The sequence below is a fragment of the Podarcis melisellensis genome (assembly GCF_964234715.1).
Source record: "Podarcis melisellensis genome assembly, chromosome: 7".
Taxonomy (NCBI): domain Eukaryota; kingdom Metazoa; phylum Chordata; class Lepidosauria; order Squamata; family Lacertidae; genus Podarcis; species Podarcis melisellensis.
In genome coordinates, this window is record NC_138539.1 from 34,638,310 (window position 1) to 34,655,251 (window position 16,942).

The 16,942-nt window shown below is 43.8% G+C and overlaps 2 long non-coding RNA genes across 2 annotated transcripts; one reads left to right on the forward strand and one right to left on the reverse strand.

Annotated features, from left to right (window-relative positions):
- Nucleotides 1-5,395: 5,395 nt before the first annotated feature.
- Nucleotides 5,396-6,808, forward strand: LOC309373474. The gene is made up of 2 exons (XR_014170067.1): nucleotides 5,396-5,504; nucleotides 6,436-6,808. It is a non-coding gene; the product is annotated as an uncharacterized lncRNA (long non-coding RNA).
- A 7,028-nt stretch (nucleotides 6,809-13,836) lies between these two features.
- On the reverse strand, nucleotides 13,837-16,135 carry LOC309374554. Its single transcript, XR_014170624.1, has 3 exons — nucleotides 16,093-16,135; nucleotides 14,571-14,681; nucleotides 13,837-13,964 (listed from the first exon to the last, which is right to left on the reverse strand). It is a non-coding gene; the product is annotated as an uncharacterized lncRNA (long non-coding RNA).
- Between the last annotated feature and the right edge of the window lie 807 nt (nucleotides 16,136-16,942).

The window sequence follows — 16,942 nt, forward strand, 5'->3', positions numbered from 1 at the left end:
TACAGCCTGTGGTCCTTCAGCCTCTGCAGGACCTCCCTCACGTCCTTATCGTGATCCTCCGGCGATTCCGAGAAAATCAGGATATCGTCGAGAAAGCAGACACACTTCTTGTAGAGGAGACCTGCTAGCACGTGGTGCATAAATGCTTGAAAAACGTGGCTGCCATTTTGGAGACCGAAAGGCATGACTCTGTATTCGTATGTGCCCAGAGGGGTGAACATGGCGGTCTTCCACTCATCTCCTTTCCGGATGCGGATGAGATTGTAAGCTCCACGTAGGTCCAGCTTGGTGAAAATCTTGCCCCTCCTGACGGTCGCTAAAAGGTCGTCAATCTTGGGCATGGGGAAAGCTTTGGGCTTAGTCAAGCTGTTTATGAACCTGTAATCCACTATAAGCCTTTTTTGGGGCGTGTCTTTCTTCTTCACAAAGAACACAGGGCTGCCACCCGCTGCTTTAGATTCCTGGATGAAACCGCGCTTGAGGTTATGGTCTATGAACTCCCGAAGCTCTTGCATCTCGTCTTCCGACATGGAGTACAGCTTGGCAGCAGGCAGTTGCGCCCCTGGCACTAAATCAATCGCGCAGTCGTAAGGTCTGTGAGGCGGCAACTTGTCAGCTTCCTTCTCACAGAAAACCTCCAAGAAGTCCTGGTACTTGTGAGGCACTGTTTGCACCATACCCAGATGCAACTGCTGCTCGGCTTCTCCTCCCTGATCGGTCTGAAAGCAATGCTGAGCACAATACGATGAACAAAAGGTGATCTGCCGCTGGTACCACGCAACCGCGGGACTGTGCCTCTCCAGCCAACTCATGCCTAACACGATGGGTGTGTCCGATAAGTGGGTGACATTGAAACTAATAAGTTCTCGATGGTTGCCAATCTGCATCATCATGGGAGGGGTTTGCTGCACCACTTGCCCCCCCAGCAACTTCCTGCCGTCTACCGTGACCACGTTTAGAGGCGTCGTTGCAGGCAGGAGCGCCATGTTGTGCTGCTTAACGAACTGCAGTCCCACGAAGTCGGCGTTGCTTCCCGAATCGATCGTTATTGGAACCTCGAGGAGTCTCCCATCAGGCAACTGGAGTGTCGCTGTGAGCAGAACTGCCGGTCTGGGAGGCAAAGGGTCCACGCTCTGCAGTGATGCTGGGGGCTTGTCTACAGATCCGCCTGGCTGAGCCCCAGTAGCTCTGCTTCCAGCCAGGCACTGTCGTTTCCCTGAAGCTGCTCCCCTGGTTGCACCTCTGCTGTTACAGTTGCCAGTGCTGCAGTGTGCTTCTGGAGCCTCTGGGGGCACTCCTTCGCCATATGGTGCGCACTGTCACAGATGTAACACTTCCTGGTTCCTCTAGGAGGCTTCGCTTTGGCTGCACCAGGGACAGGGCTCTGGGATGGCTTCTGAGCCCTAGCACCACCAATCTCCATCGGCTCCTCGCTGTCCTTCCCCATTGGCGAGGGGTGCGCACGGCTGAAATCCCTGTGCACAAAAGGGAGAGTCCTCGCTTGCGCACGCGCTTGGGGCCCGTCCTCCTCGTGCCACGGACGTCCCTCATGTCGAATTCCAATAGCTAAAGCCCGTTGCACCACGTCTTCTAGGGTCTGGGGTCTGTCCCCCCTAGCGATCTCATCCTTGATGGGGGGGCTCAATCCCTCCCAAAAAAGATCTCTGACCGGCTTACTGTCCTTTGGCCAATCTAAGGCGGTGAGCAATGCAAAAAATTTAGAGTGGTATTGGCGCACAGTCGCTTTCCCCTGCCTCAGCCCGTGCATTTGACGGCGCGCAATGTCCACATCCACAGAGGATTGAAAACAAGAATCCATCGCTTTGATGAACGCAGTTGAATTGCGACGGGCCGGTCCATCTTCGCGCCACAGATTGCGTAGCCAAGCCCTGGCCTCCCCATGCAGGTGCGAAACAATGAACCCCACTTTCTCCTCCTCATCTTTAAAATCGTGACGGAGTAAATGCAGTGCATATACGACGTCCGCTCTGAAATTGGGATAGTCTTGCAAGTTGCCATTAAAATGCGGAACCAGGGCACCCCCCCTCCGTCCAAGCGCAATGCCCTCCGCTCTGGAACCTGGGGCCCCCGCCCTGTCCGCGTGTTCCCACCTTGCCTGCAAATCCTGGCACGTCTTCTCCAAGTCGTCATTCTTCTTCTGCGAAGCAATGACTGCCGATGTGAGAGCGGTAACCTGATCCCGCAGTGCAACCAGCTGCTCCTCAGCGCTCATGGCTGCTCCCGTTCGTGAGCTTCGCAAAAAAAAATTTTTTGCTTTCTGAGAGGGGACTTACTGTCACGGCCACCCAGGACGGGTCCCAGCTCACAAGAGACCTCACTCCGTTGCAGTTTATTTACAGGAAAAGTTTATTGAAGATTTCTGCTTCTCGTACAGTTCGGCATCGTGGCCGTACGTCTGTCACGTTAGACCGCTGAAGTCCCCTCTGACTCCTCCCCTCTTCCACACCAACTTAATAGCCTGGCTCTAGACCACCTCTTCCTCTCCTTTCTTTTCCGCAGGGTCTTCCTGCCCCCCTGGGTTCCCTCTCTCCGTGACTCGCCTGAGGCTGAATCCTCTGCCGCCTCTTCCCCCCTCCTTCTGGCTTTAGGGCCGGGCTCCTCCCCTGAGCTCTCTCCACTTCCGCGCGCCTCTACGTTTGAACTTGGCGCGCGTACGTTGCTGCTGACCTTTCTTTCGACCGCCACACCACCCCTTGTTCTGCTCTCCACCCTTTCCGGCTGAACACCTTGCTCCAACCCCCTTTCTCTGTTCTCTCCTAATCCTGCTCCCTCCGAGAGGCTGACGACTCCACCCCCTTTACTCCGTTCCGGCTGAGACGCCTCTTGCTGCGTCTGTCTTCCACTGGGCTCCTCTCCGCTTCTCCCTTCTCCTCCCTTTTGCTTGATTAAGGTAACCCCCTTTTGAGAATCCTCTGACTCGCTGCTCAGACTCGTGGATTCCCTCAGAATTCCGTCATCTTCTTCCTCATCCTTCTGCCCCTCCTCCCACTCGCTCTCCGTCTCCTCTGTCATCTCCTCCTCTCTCCCAGAAACCCTGACATTATTGAACAAAATGTGCAGGCATAATTCAAAACAACTGCTTTTAGCCAATAGCCAATAAGCAAAGTCAAAGCTGTGATTGACAAGTGTTACATAGAAAAGGAAAGGTCCCTAAAACTGCTTTAGAATGACTCAGGAATTCCCTTCTCTATTTTTAGAAGAAATTTCCTGTGTCAGCCTGAAGCAGTTTCATGGCTTATTCCATGGAACTCTCAGAAGATCTCACTGGAAAAAGGCTACCTCTGCTGCATGGCCTCCGCCATGAATTTCTCTAATCCCATTTTAAAACTGTCTAAGCTGGGGCTTTCCTTCACCTAGCGATGAGAGACAGATGCTCCCAAAATTGGCTTCATTGACTGATTAACCATGCCCCTGTCTTTGTGTTCCTAGAGGCACATAAACTGGGCAACCATAGATAAACCATGATATCTTGAAACCACATTCACCTATAAGGCACAGACAATAATGCTGGCCTAGCTAGCATTACTGAACTGGTATATGTGAAATGCGCTTAGAAATTACAGCAAATGCTAAATAACTGTTAAGTATTATCCTAGGGACGCGGGTGGCGCTGTGGGTAAAACCTCAGCGCCTAGGACTTGCCGATCGCATGGTCGGCGGTTCGAATTCCCGTGGCGGGGTGAGCCTCCGTCGTTTGGTCCCAGCTCCTGCCCACCTAGCAGTTCGAAAGCACCCTTAAGTGCAAGTAGATAAATAGGTACTGCTTTATAGCGGGAAGGTAAACGGCGTTTCCGTGTGCTGCGCTGGTGCTGGCTTGCCAGAGCAGCTTCGTCACGCTGGCCATGTGACCCGGAAGTGTCTCCGGACAGCGCTGGCTCCCGGCCTCTTAAGTGAGATGAACGCACAACTCTAGAGTCGGACACGACTGGCCCGTATGGGCAGGGGTACCTTTACCTTTATTATCCTGCCATATTTCAAAATATGTAAGCATAGCTTGCTAGTAAAGATGCAGTGGCCTGGGGAATAGATGGCTGGCCTTGGAAGTTGGTGCTTGTTCCTTATAAAGGTGCTATGGATATTATGAATAATATAATACATATAGTTTCTGTTTGGCACAGGAATTCTGTGACTGCAATGCCAAGCAAAGCTTAACCATTGTTCTTTGACAGGGTGGCAGGTAGAGGAATTATTTTCTCATTCCACTACAGAACAGTCAGGATTGGTTAACGTTATTTTCAATTAATAAATGTTGATCTGCAGAATGTTTAGAATTGGTTGGTGGTAGACTAACAGAAAATGCTGGCATAGGGTGAGTGGGGGGTAGAAGGTACATCAGGATCTACTAGAAAATCACTGGGTGATTTGCAGTAGATCAGAAAGGGATCAACTGGTTTTGACTCCCAGTTGTTTGAACAACAGTAACAATTAAAGTGATTTATCCCTCATTTTATTATTCTGTTAGAATCCCTGATCTGTAATTCAGATATCGATTTGTACATGCTTATACAAGTGTATAGCTCAGAGGGTGGAGCTCATTGTACCTGGACTACACCTGGTATATGGGGCAAGTATTAATCCGGGACCTGTGTGTTCTAGTACATTTGACTACTGCTAGATTCTTCTTCGGCTGAGACTAGAATCCCCCAGTGACTGTATTTTTCAAGAATTGTAGCTCTGCTAAAAGGCAGAGAGCTAGCTTCAAATGACTATTGCTGTCCAGACCGACAATAAGACTAAACTATAGGTTACCCTAGCATATGGTGCCATAGAAAAAGGCAACTTTGAAGCTAGTTAAAAAAAGAAAAAAAGGAAGCAAAATGCAATGCATTAGGGCATGAGAAATATCTGCTGTGTGCCCTGATGCTATTATGTCCCACATTTCTTTACTCACTACCAGTGATAGCCAATGATATGGAGATAATCTTAAGAAACACAGAATTTCATGAAATATGAACCCAGGTAAGTTATACTAAACATTGCAGTAGATGAAGAGAAAGCTAGACAAGCAAGTCCTGTTTTCTGTGACAGTTTCATGTTTAGGGGTAACATCTAGTTTGCTCCTTGGTTCTATCAAAGCCCAAGAGTTAGGCACAGTATCAATAGTGGAACAGAGCTGTTGTCCCTTCCAAGCAGAGGAGGGCTAATCAAAGCATCAAGACTGAGCAGAAACTTATAGACAAAAGAAGATGCAGAATTATCTTTTGCATATAAAATGAATTCCATTTGTGCAATGTAAGAATACATGCACAATGACATTAGACCAGAAAGGAACCTTTTTTGTAATATCAGATGCTCATTTGTTGATTTGAAGAAAAATAAAATAAAACAAGCATTAGGTCTGCCAGACATATATTGACTTACAATGCTAATGCATTTTTGTATGAAGAAGCAACTGAAACTGAATCTGTATGAGATGGAGGCTATGTGGGGGATTGGTACAGTAACCTGCTGTTGATGAGGTTGCATTCCCCTTGTAGGAGCAGGTAGGTAGTCTGGGAAAACTCTTAAAGTACTCAAATAGCTGCAGTACTTTTGTCCAGCTACTTTTGTCCAGCTAAATGCTATGACCAGGGGTTGGCAACCTAAGGCTCATGGGCCACAAGCGGCCCACGGGGGTTGTTTAACCGGCCCCCGAACCGAGCCGTCCGCTTGGCGAGTCCCTGTGTGCTGTGCTAAACTGGCACAGCACGGTGCAGGGACTTGCTTTTGCGGTGCTGGAAATCGCATGTGCGCATGCACAGACACCGGATATCGCATCTGTGCAGATGCCGGAAATCACGGGTGTGCGCGATCACACACATGCATGGCCCAGCCCATGGAGGGATCTCTGCTGGGGTGAACCGGCCCAGGCGAGGTAAACCTTGCCGACCGCTGGCTATGACCATTCCACAGCAGGGATATCCTTGCTTCAATAATACATGCCCTGGGAACTTTCTTGATTTGAATACTGCAATGTTCTCCACAGGAGGCTGCCTTTGAGGACAACATGAAGCTGTAGCCAGTGCAGACTGAGGCACATTGACTCGTAAAATTATTTGTTGTTTGCTTTTATCTCACTTTCTAAATTTTGCTTCATCTTCTCATGGTTGGTATTTAAGGGGCAGATACATAAAGCTGATTTAGTTTGGTCCAAAAATCTGCATTGCTCAGTGACACAACTTTCCCTTCTTTGGACCACAGACCTCTATGCTGCCTTAGAAACTCCCTTCAGTTTCAAAGAAGTTTGCCATTTGGTATGAGGAGCTGCGGTTTAAGAAGAGACCCCTTTGAACACATGGATCAAGTTACACTGTTCTTTGGGTCCAGGACAAAGTCTGGATTCTGATGCTTTTTTACTCTAGTGCTATAATGTTGTTCTTGCTGTCTTAACCAAATGTAGCCCTCTGCAAACATTTCCTTTCCTCCGTCCCCTAGGAAGCATCAACTCCCTCCCTGCATATTGAAACTTGAAAGCCTTGTGGATAGCTTAGCATCTGTACAACAAAGGCTTGCAAAGTGCTAATGGTGTGTGTTATGCTGTATAAATCTTTGCCTGCAAATGCTGTACAAAGCAGAAGTGAAAAGTGTAAAAACAGCAAAAATATGAAAACTGTAAAGATATTTAATGTGCAAAAAGAACCAACGAATGTGTGCCAGCTCAGCCAGTTGCCTGAGGGAAAATCTCTTGATGGGGTGGCGATTCAGCTGTCAAGGTGCCTGAGTGGACTTGTGGTCATCATAATGATTGGCTATGGACTGAATTCTTTCCCCACTACAAGAAGGCAATAAACAGAAAAGGTCAAATTTATTCAAATGAATCGACACACATTTTGGTAGAAATGCAGGCAGGCTCGTTAACCCGATTCACATCTTTTGTGTCAGGTTTCTAACATACCATACATCTGGAAAAATGCAATGATTTGTAAAAGACATAATGTGCTGTTTCTCCAAAGAGTTTGTTTGCAGTCTGTGATAAAAATGATGCACTTTTTAATAGAGATGGACTCTTAGAATTTGAAAGAGTCCTTGTCTATGGAGAAAAACAATAACAGGATAAGCTGAGTTAACAGGATAAGCACAATGCATTTTCAAACTGGAAATTGATCATCTCTTTCTTCTCTGCCCTAGATTATTGGTGAGATCATAAAGGATGCTCTACAAATGATCTATTCCATTTAAAAAGGAATTGTGTTGAAGGTGCTGTCTGCCTGCAGCATCAATTCTTTTCTTTTAGCAAGTGCAGGCGGTGTTCTCTTTTTGAAACCAACTGTGTTGCCATCCCCTTTTATAAACTGTCAGCAGGCAAATGAAATGAATTAAAAAGCATCTCTCTCTCTCTCTCTCTCTCTCTCTCTCTCTCTCTCTCTCTCTCTCTCTCTCTCTCTCCATTTGTGCTCATAAGGTGGGGACAAATGTGTTTGGTGGGTGGTCATCAGCAAGTTTCAAATAACATTGTTTAGGAACTGAACAACACTTGCAAACAGAATCCTGGGCTGGTACATTTGTGTCTCAATATGCTTGGCTTTTTTTTTAAAAAAAGAAGACAGCTTTGTCTTTTAAAGAGGGGTGGGTGGGTAAGCAACCACTCCACATCAAAATCTGAGGATTTTGGAGGCCCCTGCTGTTGGGGGCCTTAGACCATTCATTTAATCACTAAATTAACTCTTGAGATGTCAGAATTCAGGATTAAGATAATGCTGTAGTTTCACAGCAACGAGTGTTGTAGCACTAAGGAGTTACAGGCAAATTATATAAATTCTTGTGTAGGACATCACCAAACGCAATGAACATGTGAAAAAGAAAAAACAGAGTAAAGATTATATCTGTCAGCTGTGCTACCATATGTTGATCTGGCGGAAGTGCAATGCAATGGCGACAATTTCTGCTTTATTGAATTAAGATCTGCTTTGATTCCCATTATCTCAGAACAGCCACCCTTTTTGCTATCCCCATCAATGTTCACCTTTAAGCAAGTGCCCGCATGGCCAAATATTAGTTTACCTTGGACAGTAATGCAAGATCTCATCTCATTAGTGGTAGGCAGCATTTTTAAACTTCCTTTCCATTAGAATCAATGGGATTTACTTCTGGGAAAACCTGTTTAGGATTGTGACATTTTGTTTTGATAAAGTAACACCAGCCATGATCTGAATAAGGTAAAGGTACCCCTGCCCGTACGGGCCAGTCGTGTCCGACTCTAGGGTTGTGCGCCCATCTCACTTAAGAGGCCGGGGGCCAGCGCTGTCCAGAGACACTTCTGGGTCAGGTGGCCAGCGTGACGAAGCTGCTCTGGCGAGCCAGCACCAGCGCAGCACATGGAAACGCCGTTTACCTTCCCGCTATAAAGCGGTACCTATTTATCTACTTGCACTTAAGGGTGCTTTCGAACTGCTAGGTGGGCAGGAGCTGGGACCGAAAGATGGGAGCTCACCCCGCTGTGGGGATTCGAACCGCTGACCATGCGATCGGCAAGTCCTAGACACTGAGGTTTTACCCACAGCGCCACCCATGTCCCTTCATGATCTGAATAGCTACTGTTAATTTCAGGAGGCTAGTTCAAAGGAAAAGGTTATGGCAGAGAGAGAATTGGCTTAATTATTCCTACATAATAAGTAGAGAGAAAGAGTATTATTTCTGTGTTTGAAGAACATGTAGACAAGGTTAAGTATTAACAAGCCTTCTTGTTCTTCTTTCCTGTGCTATTATCCTTTCTGTGGAATTTGCCTCCTCAGTAAACATGGCTAGCAGTAATCCCAAAAATAATTTCACAAAAAACTCCACTTCCTCTATAGCTGGTATTTAATTTGCACCTAAGCCAATTTAACAGGGTATACTAAGGGAGAATACTTTTGAGAGGTCATGGTGGTGGCTACTACCATTTGCTAATATTGAAGGATGTCACAGCAGGACTGAAGGAATGCAGATAGAACTTTGAAGAGACCTGTTTTGGAGACTGTAGATGTGTATGGAGGCTTGATTTTGCTGTGCAGATATTTGGAGTAGTTTATTCATTTTATTTATTTCATAAAATTTCTATTCTGCTTGATTGTAAGCACCAAAAAAACCCCTCAAAGTTAATAATGCCTCTTCTCACTTCCTGGCATTTTTACTCTTCATTTGGTCAAATTCTGCAGTTGTTCCAGGCAATTGTTGCTGTCTTGTTTGGTATTTATGTTTGGTTGTTTCTGTGTTATTCCCCAAAAAGTCAAATGAAGAAATAATTTTTAAAAATCCACAATGTGATTGCTAAGCATGCCATCAACATCTCATGTACTTAGGCGCTGAGAGTATGCAAAGGCAGTGTGAGCCTTCCTCAGCACTGCTCATTTTACTTGCTCCTTTTGCTATGTATCTGTGGATCAATTAAAACAGATCATCTCATTGTGGCAGAGGGCATAATACTAATAGAACTGTATAATCCCAGGATTTCCTGTCACATTCATTTTCCGTTCTAAAATTTACTTATTTTACTGCCACAGCACACTGAAAAGAGGCTTTAATTGGAATCTCCATAATGAGCTTAGATCTTTGACTAATTACTTTTTCCTGAATCTGAGCCATCTAATTTGGGATAAAATTCCTGCTAAATAGTTGGGGACATTATTAATAGCTATTTCTCAGGTAGCTTCATTGGTGCCTTACTGAGCTAATTAAATTCATTACCAAACTGAAATCATCTTTCAAAATTAAGTGTGTGGGGGGCACAATACAGTAAAAGTTAGTCACAACTTAGTCCCATTGACATTAATGAAGCTAAAGGACACAGTTAAAGCCCATGAATTTCAATGGGATTCAAGTTGTGATCCTGTCTCCCTTTACTTGGAAGTAAGTCCCACTGAACTTAGGCTGTTATCCAATTTGAGTGCTCACAGGCCAGTGTTTTCTAATGGGCAGTGTTTATACTAAATTTTATAAGATTTGGTTTAAGAGAGTCTTTAAACCTCTTTTGTTGACCACCAGCATCATGCTTTCCATTTTTAAGTTCAGAATAGAGTAGTTGCTTTGGAAGATGATCATCAGGCATCTATGCAACATGACCTTTCCAATGAAGCTGATGCTGAAGAATCAGTGCTTCAACACTTTGCTTCTTCCAGGACATTGGCATTAGTTCACCTGTCCTCCCAAATGATATGTAATTTTTTTCAGAGACACCAATACAGTAAGGTTGGTAGTACAATAGCTTTGTAAACAAGCATTTTGGTTTCCCTGCAAATGTCCCGGTACTCAAACATGCAGCACTTAAATTGGGAAAAAGCTGCACTCGCAGAGCTCAGGCAATGCTGGATTTTAGCATCAATGTCCTTGTGGAAAGATAACTAACTGCCCAGGTAGGAGAAGTGATCAACACTTTCCAATGTTACATCATTGAGTTGGATTTGTGGTGCCGCAGAGTGGTTGTTTTGTGCTTGTTGGTGCAGCACTTTGGTTTTTGGGATGTTGAATGATAGACCAAGCTTTTCGTAAACTTCTGTGAATATAATTAGGATAGTCTGGAGGTCATCCTCTGAGTGTTCACACAGTACGTTGTCATCAGCATACTGAAGCTCTATGACGGAAGTTATGGTAACCTTACTCTTTGCTTTCAGCCTACTCGGATTAAAGAGCTTTCCATCTGTTCGATACCACCTCAACTTCCTCATAGGAAAAGATGGTATATAAATGTGATAAATAAAACAAATGAATGTAATGTGATGACTAGCATGTGTGAAACAGCTATCACAGATTGCATGAACTTCACATCACCTCAGACAACGAGATTTCTTCGTGATACATTTTTGACTGAAGTTTTTTGAGTGAAGTCAGTTGGATTCATACCTGTATGCACATCTCTCAATCTCGCGCTATATCTCCTCCTACTGACACCACTTAGAGTGGCACTGATAGCTTCCCTTATGCATGCCAGTGTTAATTATTCCTCTATTGAGCTACCTGGCAGATTTTTTATTTTTAAAAATATTGGATATGTTTTATATGCCTTTCAGTTGTCAGAATTCAAACTGATATTTGAGTTGACAGGTATTAAATTTCATGGGCAGGTAGCATTTGACTAATCTGAACAAGAATAAATTGTCTGCCATTGTGGTATAATCAAATATTTTTACTCATGGCTGGTATAGGATGAGCCTCTCATGATAGGGCTAATGTGGGAACTTTCAGAATCAAAATTATTGCATTCTGATGCATTCAATATTAAAACATCCCATATGATTAACAATCTTCATATTATTCTGGAAAAGCAGTGTGGTGTTATTTCACATTTTATTCCACAATCAGGTCTTTTATCTTTTCCTATTTTTTGCCTTTTCAGATTTCCACCTACTTCCTATTCTTTATTGTTGAGTATACCAGTTATCCTTTATTGTCTATTACTGTATGCTGAAGTCTAGTCTTCTTCTTTTTGGTGCTCACTCATAGCTGAGTAAGATTGACTTTCATGAACATGATCTTAACAATGAGCCCATAAGTGACTGTGGAGGCCAGTTCTGGATCCACACGTCCTTCCACAGTGGGGGCATAGGTTTCCGGGCAGGAGTTGATCATGGTGAGGGTTTGCCAAACATGCCTTCCTCTTAGCTCGTTTCTCCCTTTTGTCCTGAGCGTCTTCAAAGTCCATGGCACCTTTGGTAAAGGCTGTTCTCCAGTGTCTAGTGCCTCAATCCAACGGATATGTGTGCAAAAATCAAATGAAAAAGGACAAAATTGCAGGGCTTTGCAATGGATTCAGCCAAAGCCCAAAGCCAAACTGATTTGGATTGATTCTGGGGGATCCAGGCTTCTCCTGAGTTGCTGCAGATCAGGTTGGACTGCCCTGAGTAACCTGGAGCTGTCGGAGAAAAGGGGGTTGGGCAGGAAGGAGAGGCAGGCAGAAGGAAAAGCAGCAAAGAGACCTAGGAAAGCAGGAGGGACCTATCAGACCAGCTGCATCTTCCTGGGAGAAGGTAGGGATGAGACACTGCATGCCTTTGGATGTGGGGTATAGGGTTGGGGAGAGCTGTGCAACACCCTACTAAGTTGGGTATCTGGAACCTCAGGTCTGGGTGCCAAATGGAGACCTCCAAGCCTCTCTCTCTGGCCCTTGAAACTCTCCCCAGGCCACTTCCCCTCCCAAGCCACACCCTCCTTGAGTGCTTTTCCCTGTCTGGAATGTGTCTGGAACTCTTATGTAGCTTCTTGCTTGCCTAGCTGGAGGACAGAGAGGAGTGTATGAGTATGTGTAGCCAACCATATGAAGGTAAAATTCACAGTTGGTTTGCCCAGTTTTGCCCCTGGCCCTGCCCACCACTTTCATGTGGCCCCTGAAAGGTTGCACAGATGGCAATGTGGCAGTTTCCCGCCCCTGAAGCCAGATCTTTTTCTCTCTGAGATGGCACATCCATTCAGAAACAGTCGAAAAAGAGCTTTTGCAATTAGAAATTAAGGGAAGGGAAGGACAAAAGCACTGGTCTGAACCCAGCTTCTTGATAGCTAATGCTGTATATTAGACAATACAAACTATTGTTTCTCATTTGCATCAGCAAACAAAGCCCCTGCTGCTAAGTATCATTAAGAGGAAAGCTCCCACTGTGTGAAACAATAATCATATTCATATTGATGGGCAAGATACACTGAAACAAACAAAAAAAAGCTTTGTGAAATCTTAATTGAATTGTTCCTGTAACTGACAGTGTTCTTTAATATTTTGTTCACTTGGAATGGGCCTGGATCATTTGAGGATAACAGTAAAAGGGTATCTGCAAACATGTGCAGAAAACCCAGCTTTCATCAGATGTGCTGCTATGATTGACACACGTAAGAGAATGTTATGTGCCACATGGCAGGTCTAAAACTGAAGGTTTGATTTACAAGTTTTATGCATTCTAATCTTATGCTATTGTAACCGAGAGTATGAATATGTGTATCTTCTACTTCTGCAGTTGCCATATTGGCTATCTAGCATGTTTTATTAATGCACGGAGGTGTTTTTATCATGCTGGCCTATGACTGGAATAAAGATTTGAATTGGAGGTCAAATGTGATGTTAGGTTTGATATGAACTACAAGCAGAAGAAGCACAAGGCAACTGGGCTTTGTGGAGCTTTGGCTGTGTGAAAACCTCTCTAACCAATGATCAGTTGATAGAGGGAGCCACTCTGAAGTCTTTGCACAGTGGGGAATGCTAATAAAGATGGAGCAATTCCCCATCTGCAGAGAAAGCACTTTGTATTCAAAGTGCTTCTCCAAGTGCTTTGCATGCCAACTGCTTCCTTTGGAAAGGAAAAAAATTGCTCCTTTTCCCTAAGCTTTCCAAATCCCTAGTGCAATAATTTCCAAGGGCTTGCAAAGCCCCTTTGTTTCTGAAGCCCTGACAATCAGCTGATTTGGGTATAACTGGGAAACTGGGGGGGGGGGGCTGGTCTTTGGCAGTATTGGTGATTGGTGGGGCTTTCAAATCCCTTTCTCCCAAGCCTTGCTTTTACCTGCCTCTCATGTGATGTCATATATAACAGCAGGTACAGGACGGTTGGGTGTGGTATAGCTAAAATGGCCTCCTGGGCCAAATGAGGATGCCTGGCATGCAATATTAGGCTCACAGACCAGAGATTCCATGAGGTGTAAAATTTGGAAGACCTCATGGTATTTAAGTTAATTGAAGCTAACCTATTCCTTTGTCCTCACTGGGATTTAAGCATCATTCCCTTCTTTAGATGGTGATTTCTGCTGGGTTTTGAGATTTCTGATGCCTGTTTCAGATATACAATATTTATTATTTATGTATTTATTAGATTTATATATGTAATAGAATAAAAGATAGTAGCATTCCTTGATATTGCAGTCGTTGGCTGATGAACATGCAGAGGCCAACTCACCATTTGTTCTTCGTCCTTTGATGAGCATGATAATGAATATTTGTTTTTCAATGTCTGTGTCCAAAACACTTCTCTTTGCCAGTCTTCCTCGGAATGGCAACATTTCATAGACCAGTCCTGCATACCCAACACACAACAAATTCCAACCAAATGAACAAATGTGGTGAGTGACTCACTGACCAATTACATTGGTGTAGTCTCAAGGGATATAATGAGTCTACACTAGTAAATGACCAGTGAATCACCTGAATAATGTTCCTTTTGTTGGCATGATTAAAAATCTATTACCTACTACGGTATTAATCACTGTCATTTCAGAACTGCACATCATTAACTTCAACTTTGGGTTATTACCTACTTTATAATGAAGGCAACATTTTTGTTATATATTTGTGTAATGCTTAGCACAACTGAGGAATTTATCCTTCTATTGAGGTTTGAGAGCATTAGCAGAATAAATACAGATTAACATCTATCTTTTCACTGAGATACTCCAATGCAACAAAATAATGTTTACATTTATATACACAATAAGTAATCTTGTGACTTTCTTAGACTCTCAAGCTTCAGTTTTTTTAAAAAAAACAGAAAAAGAAATTGTTTACGCTAACCCATATTCCTATGAACATATCCATATGAACATACTGTGGAAGATGGGATCACATCCATTGGCTTCATCCCCCATTGTGATCCTTGGTTTGGGACCAAGTTACTAACACCTACCTATTCCATCCTTTTCCAAAATGCTATCCTTCAGATGCCTTTGACTACAATTTCCATCAGTCACAGCCAGCATTGTCAATGGTCAAGGGTGATGGGGATTCAAAACAACACCTGGAAGACATTGACACAAGAAAAACTGACCTCTGCACAATCCCCCCCCGTATGTGCTTTTATTTAATGTTTTTAATAAATGTATATAAATGTAATTTTGCTTACATCACATAATGAAGGAGAACCATGATTTAATTAATTGATTTAATTAATTATTTCCCACCACCTTCACATATTGCACAGAGATTCCCATGAAGTGTTTTCTGACTCCTGCAGACCGCACACATAGGATAATAGAATCATAGAATTGTAGAGTTGGAACCCACAGGTATAGCTAAGTTAGTTAGAGCATGGTGCTGATTATGCCAAGGTTGCAGGTTTGATGCCAGTATTGGGCATATATAGGTTGGACTAGATGATTCTCAGGGTCCCTTCCAACTCTATGGTTCTATGAATTTTATGAACCCCATGCAATTCAGGAATCTCAACAAAGAATCATAGAATTGTATTATTATTATTATTATTATTATTATTATTATTATTATTATTAATCTTACGGGTATATAATATTCATATAGTTTAAGCTTTACTTCATGTGTATTTATTTTTACTCCACTGACATTCTTACAGGTCCTGATTTTAATTGCAAGTGGATTTATTCCCAATGCAAACGATAGTGGAGATGAAGGACAACCTTGACTTGTACCTTTATATGAATTAAGGAGATTTGAAGTTATCCCATTGATACATATATTTGCTTTTGTGCTAAACACATTACCTGCACCTGTGTTTTAAATCTTTTCCCCAAAATAGTAAGCTTTAAAATCTCAACCAAAAATGGCCATTCAATATTGTCAAAAGCTTTTGCTGTGTCCATAACACCACCACCACCACAGGGTATTGCTTGCTTATAGAAATGTGATCTACAATATGTACAATCTTCTGTAAAGGTAAAGGGACCCCTGACCATTAGGTCCAGTCGTGGATGACTCTGGGGTTGCAGCACTCATCTTGCTTTACTGGCTGAGGGAGCCGGCGTACAGCTTCTGGGTCATGTGGCCAGCATGACTAAGCCGCTTCTGGCGAACCAGAGCAGTGCATGGAAACGCCGTTTACCTTCCCGCCAGAGTGATACCTATTTATCTATTTGCATTTTGATGTACTTTCGAACTGCTAGGTTGGCAGGAGCAGGGACCGAGCAACGGGAGCTCACCCTGTCACGGGGATGCGAACCGCCAGCCTTCTGATTGGCAAGCCCTAGGCTCTGTGGTTTAACCCACAGTGCTACCCGCATCCCTACAATCTTCTGTATGCTGTCTTTTATTTTCCTCTGCCTAATAAACACTGGCCAGTCTGAATTTATATCTTTGCTAATAAAATAATAATAATTCTAGATTAGTAGGTATTAAAATACTAATCAAGAGAACAAAATACAATAAAGTACACTAAAAATGTGAATATACAGTTGTACCTTGGTTTTCGAACAGCCTTGTTCTCGAATGTTTTGTCTTCCGAACAACTGAAACCCGGAAGTGAGTGTTCCGGTTTTTCAACATTTTCTTGGAAGCTGAATGTCTGATGGGGCTTCCGCAGTTCTTCCTTTTTCCAATCTTAAATTTTATCCTTAGTAAATTAATTAATGTGGAGGTATAATATGCCTCTATGACTGCTCACATGTTATTTTAACTGTGCCCTGATCACTTTGGCCCAGAGAATGCAAGAAAATATGTTGTCTACCTTTCTAGGCAGGAGGCTTTTAGCCTTGAGAATTTGCTCCTATCTCAAGGGCAGAGGAAAAGAATGAGGTGGTGGCAGTGGTACCTAATGGAAGAAGATGTGAGCTACTTCTGTTCCCAAGCTTGGAGTGAGTGAGCTCTTGGGCTGTTTGTCATGCTCTACTTTAGCCTTTCCCAACCCAACATTTTGGAGAGCTGAGGAGTGGACTTCAACTCCCATCAGACCAACCAGCAATGGTCAGGGATTATGGAAGCTGTCATCCAAAATACCTGGAGAGAACTTCATTGGGGAAAGTTGCCATACTCTGACTGTCAGCAGCTCTCAAAGGTCTTGGCAGTTGAAGATTACTTCAACACTATTGATGGGGCATTGTCCTCCACTGGACCTGAAGACAGCAGACTAGTTTAAGCATGTATATGCCAGGCATACACAGTTTTGACCTGCAAGCCCTCACCACTACTTCCACCTTCCAACATCTGCTGTCTGAAGCAGCTGCCTCCTTCTGTCTAGAGGCTGGCCCTAACACCCACCTTTGCATTTTCTTACTACATTTACTCAGCTTGTCTGAGGTGCATGAAACAAAC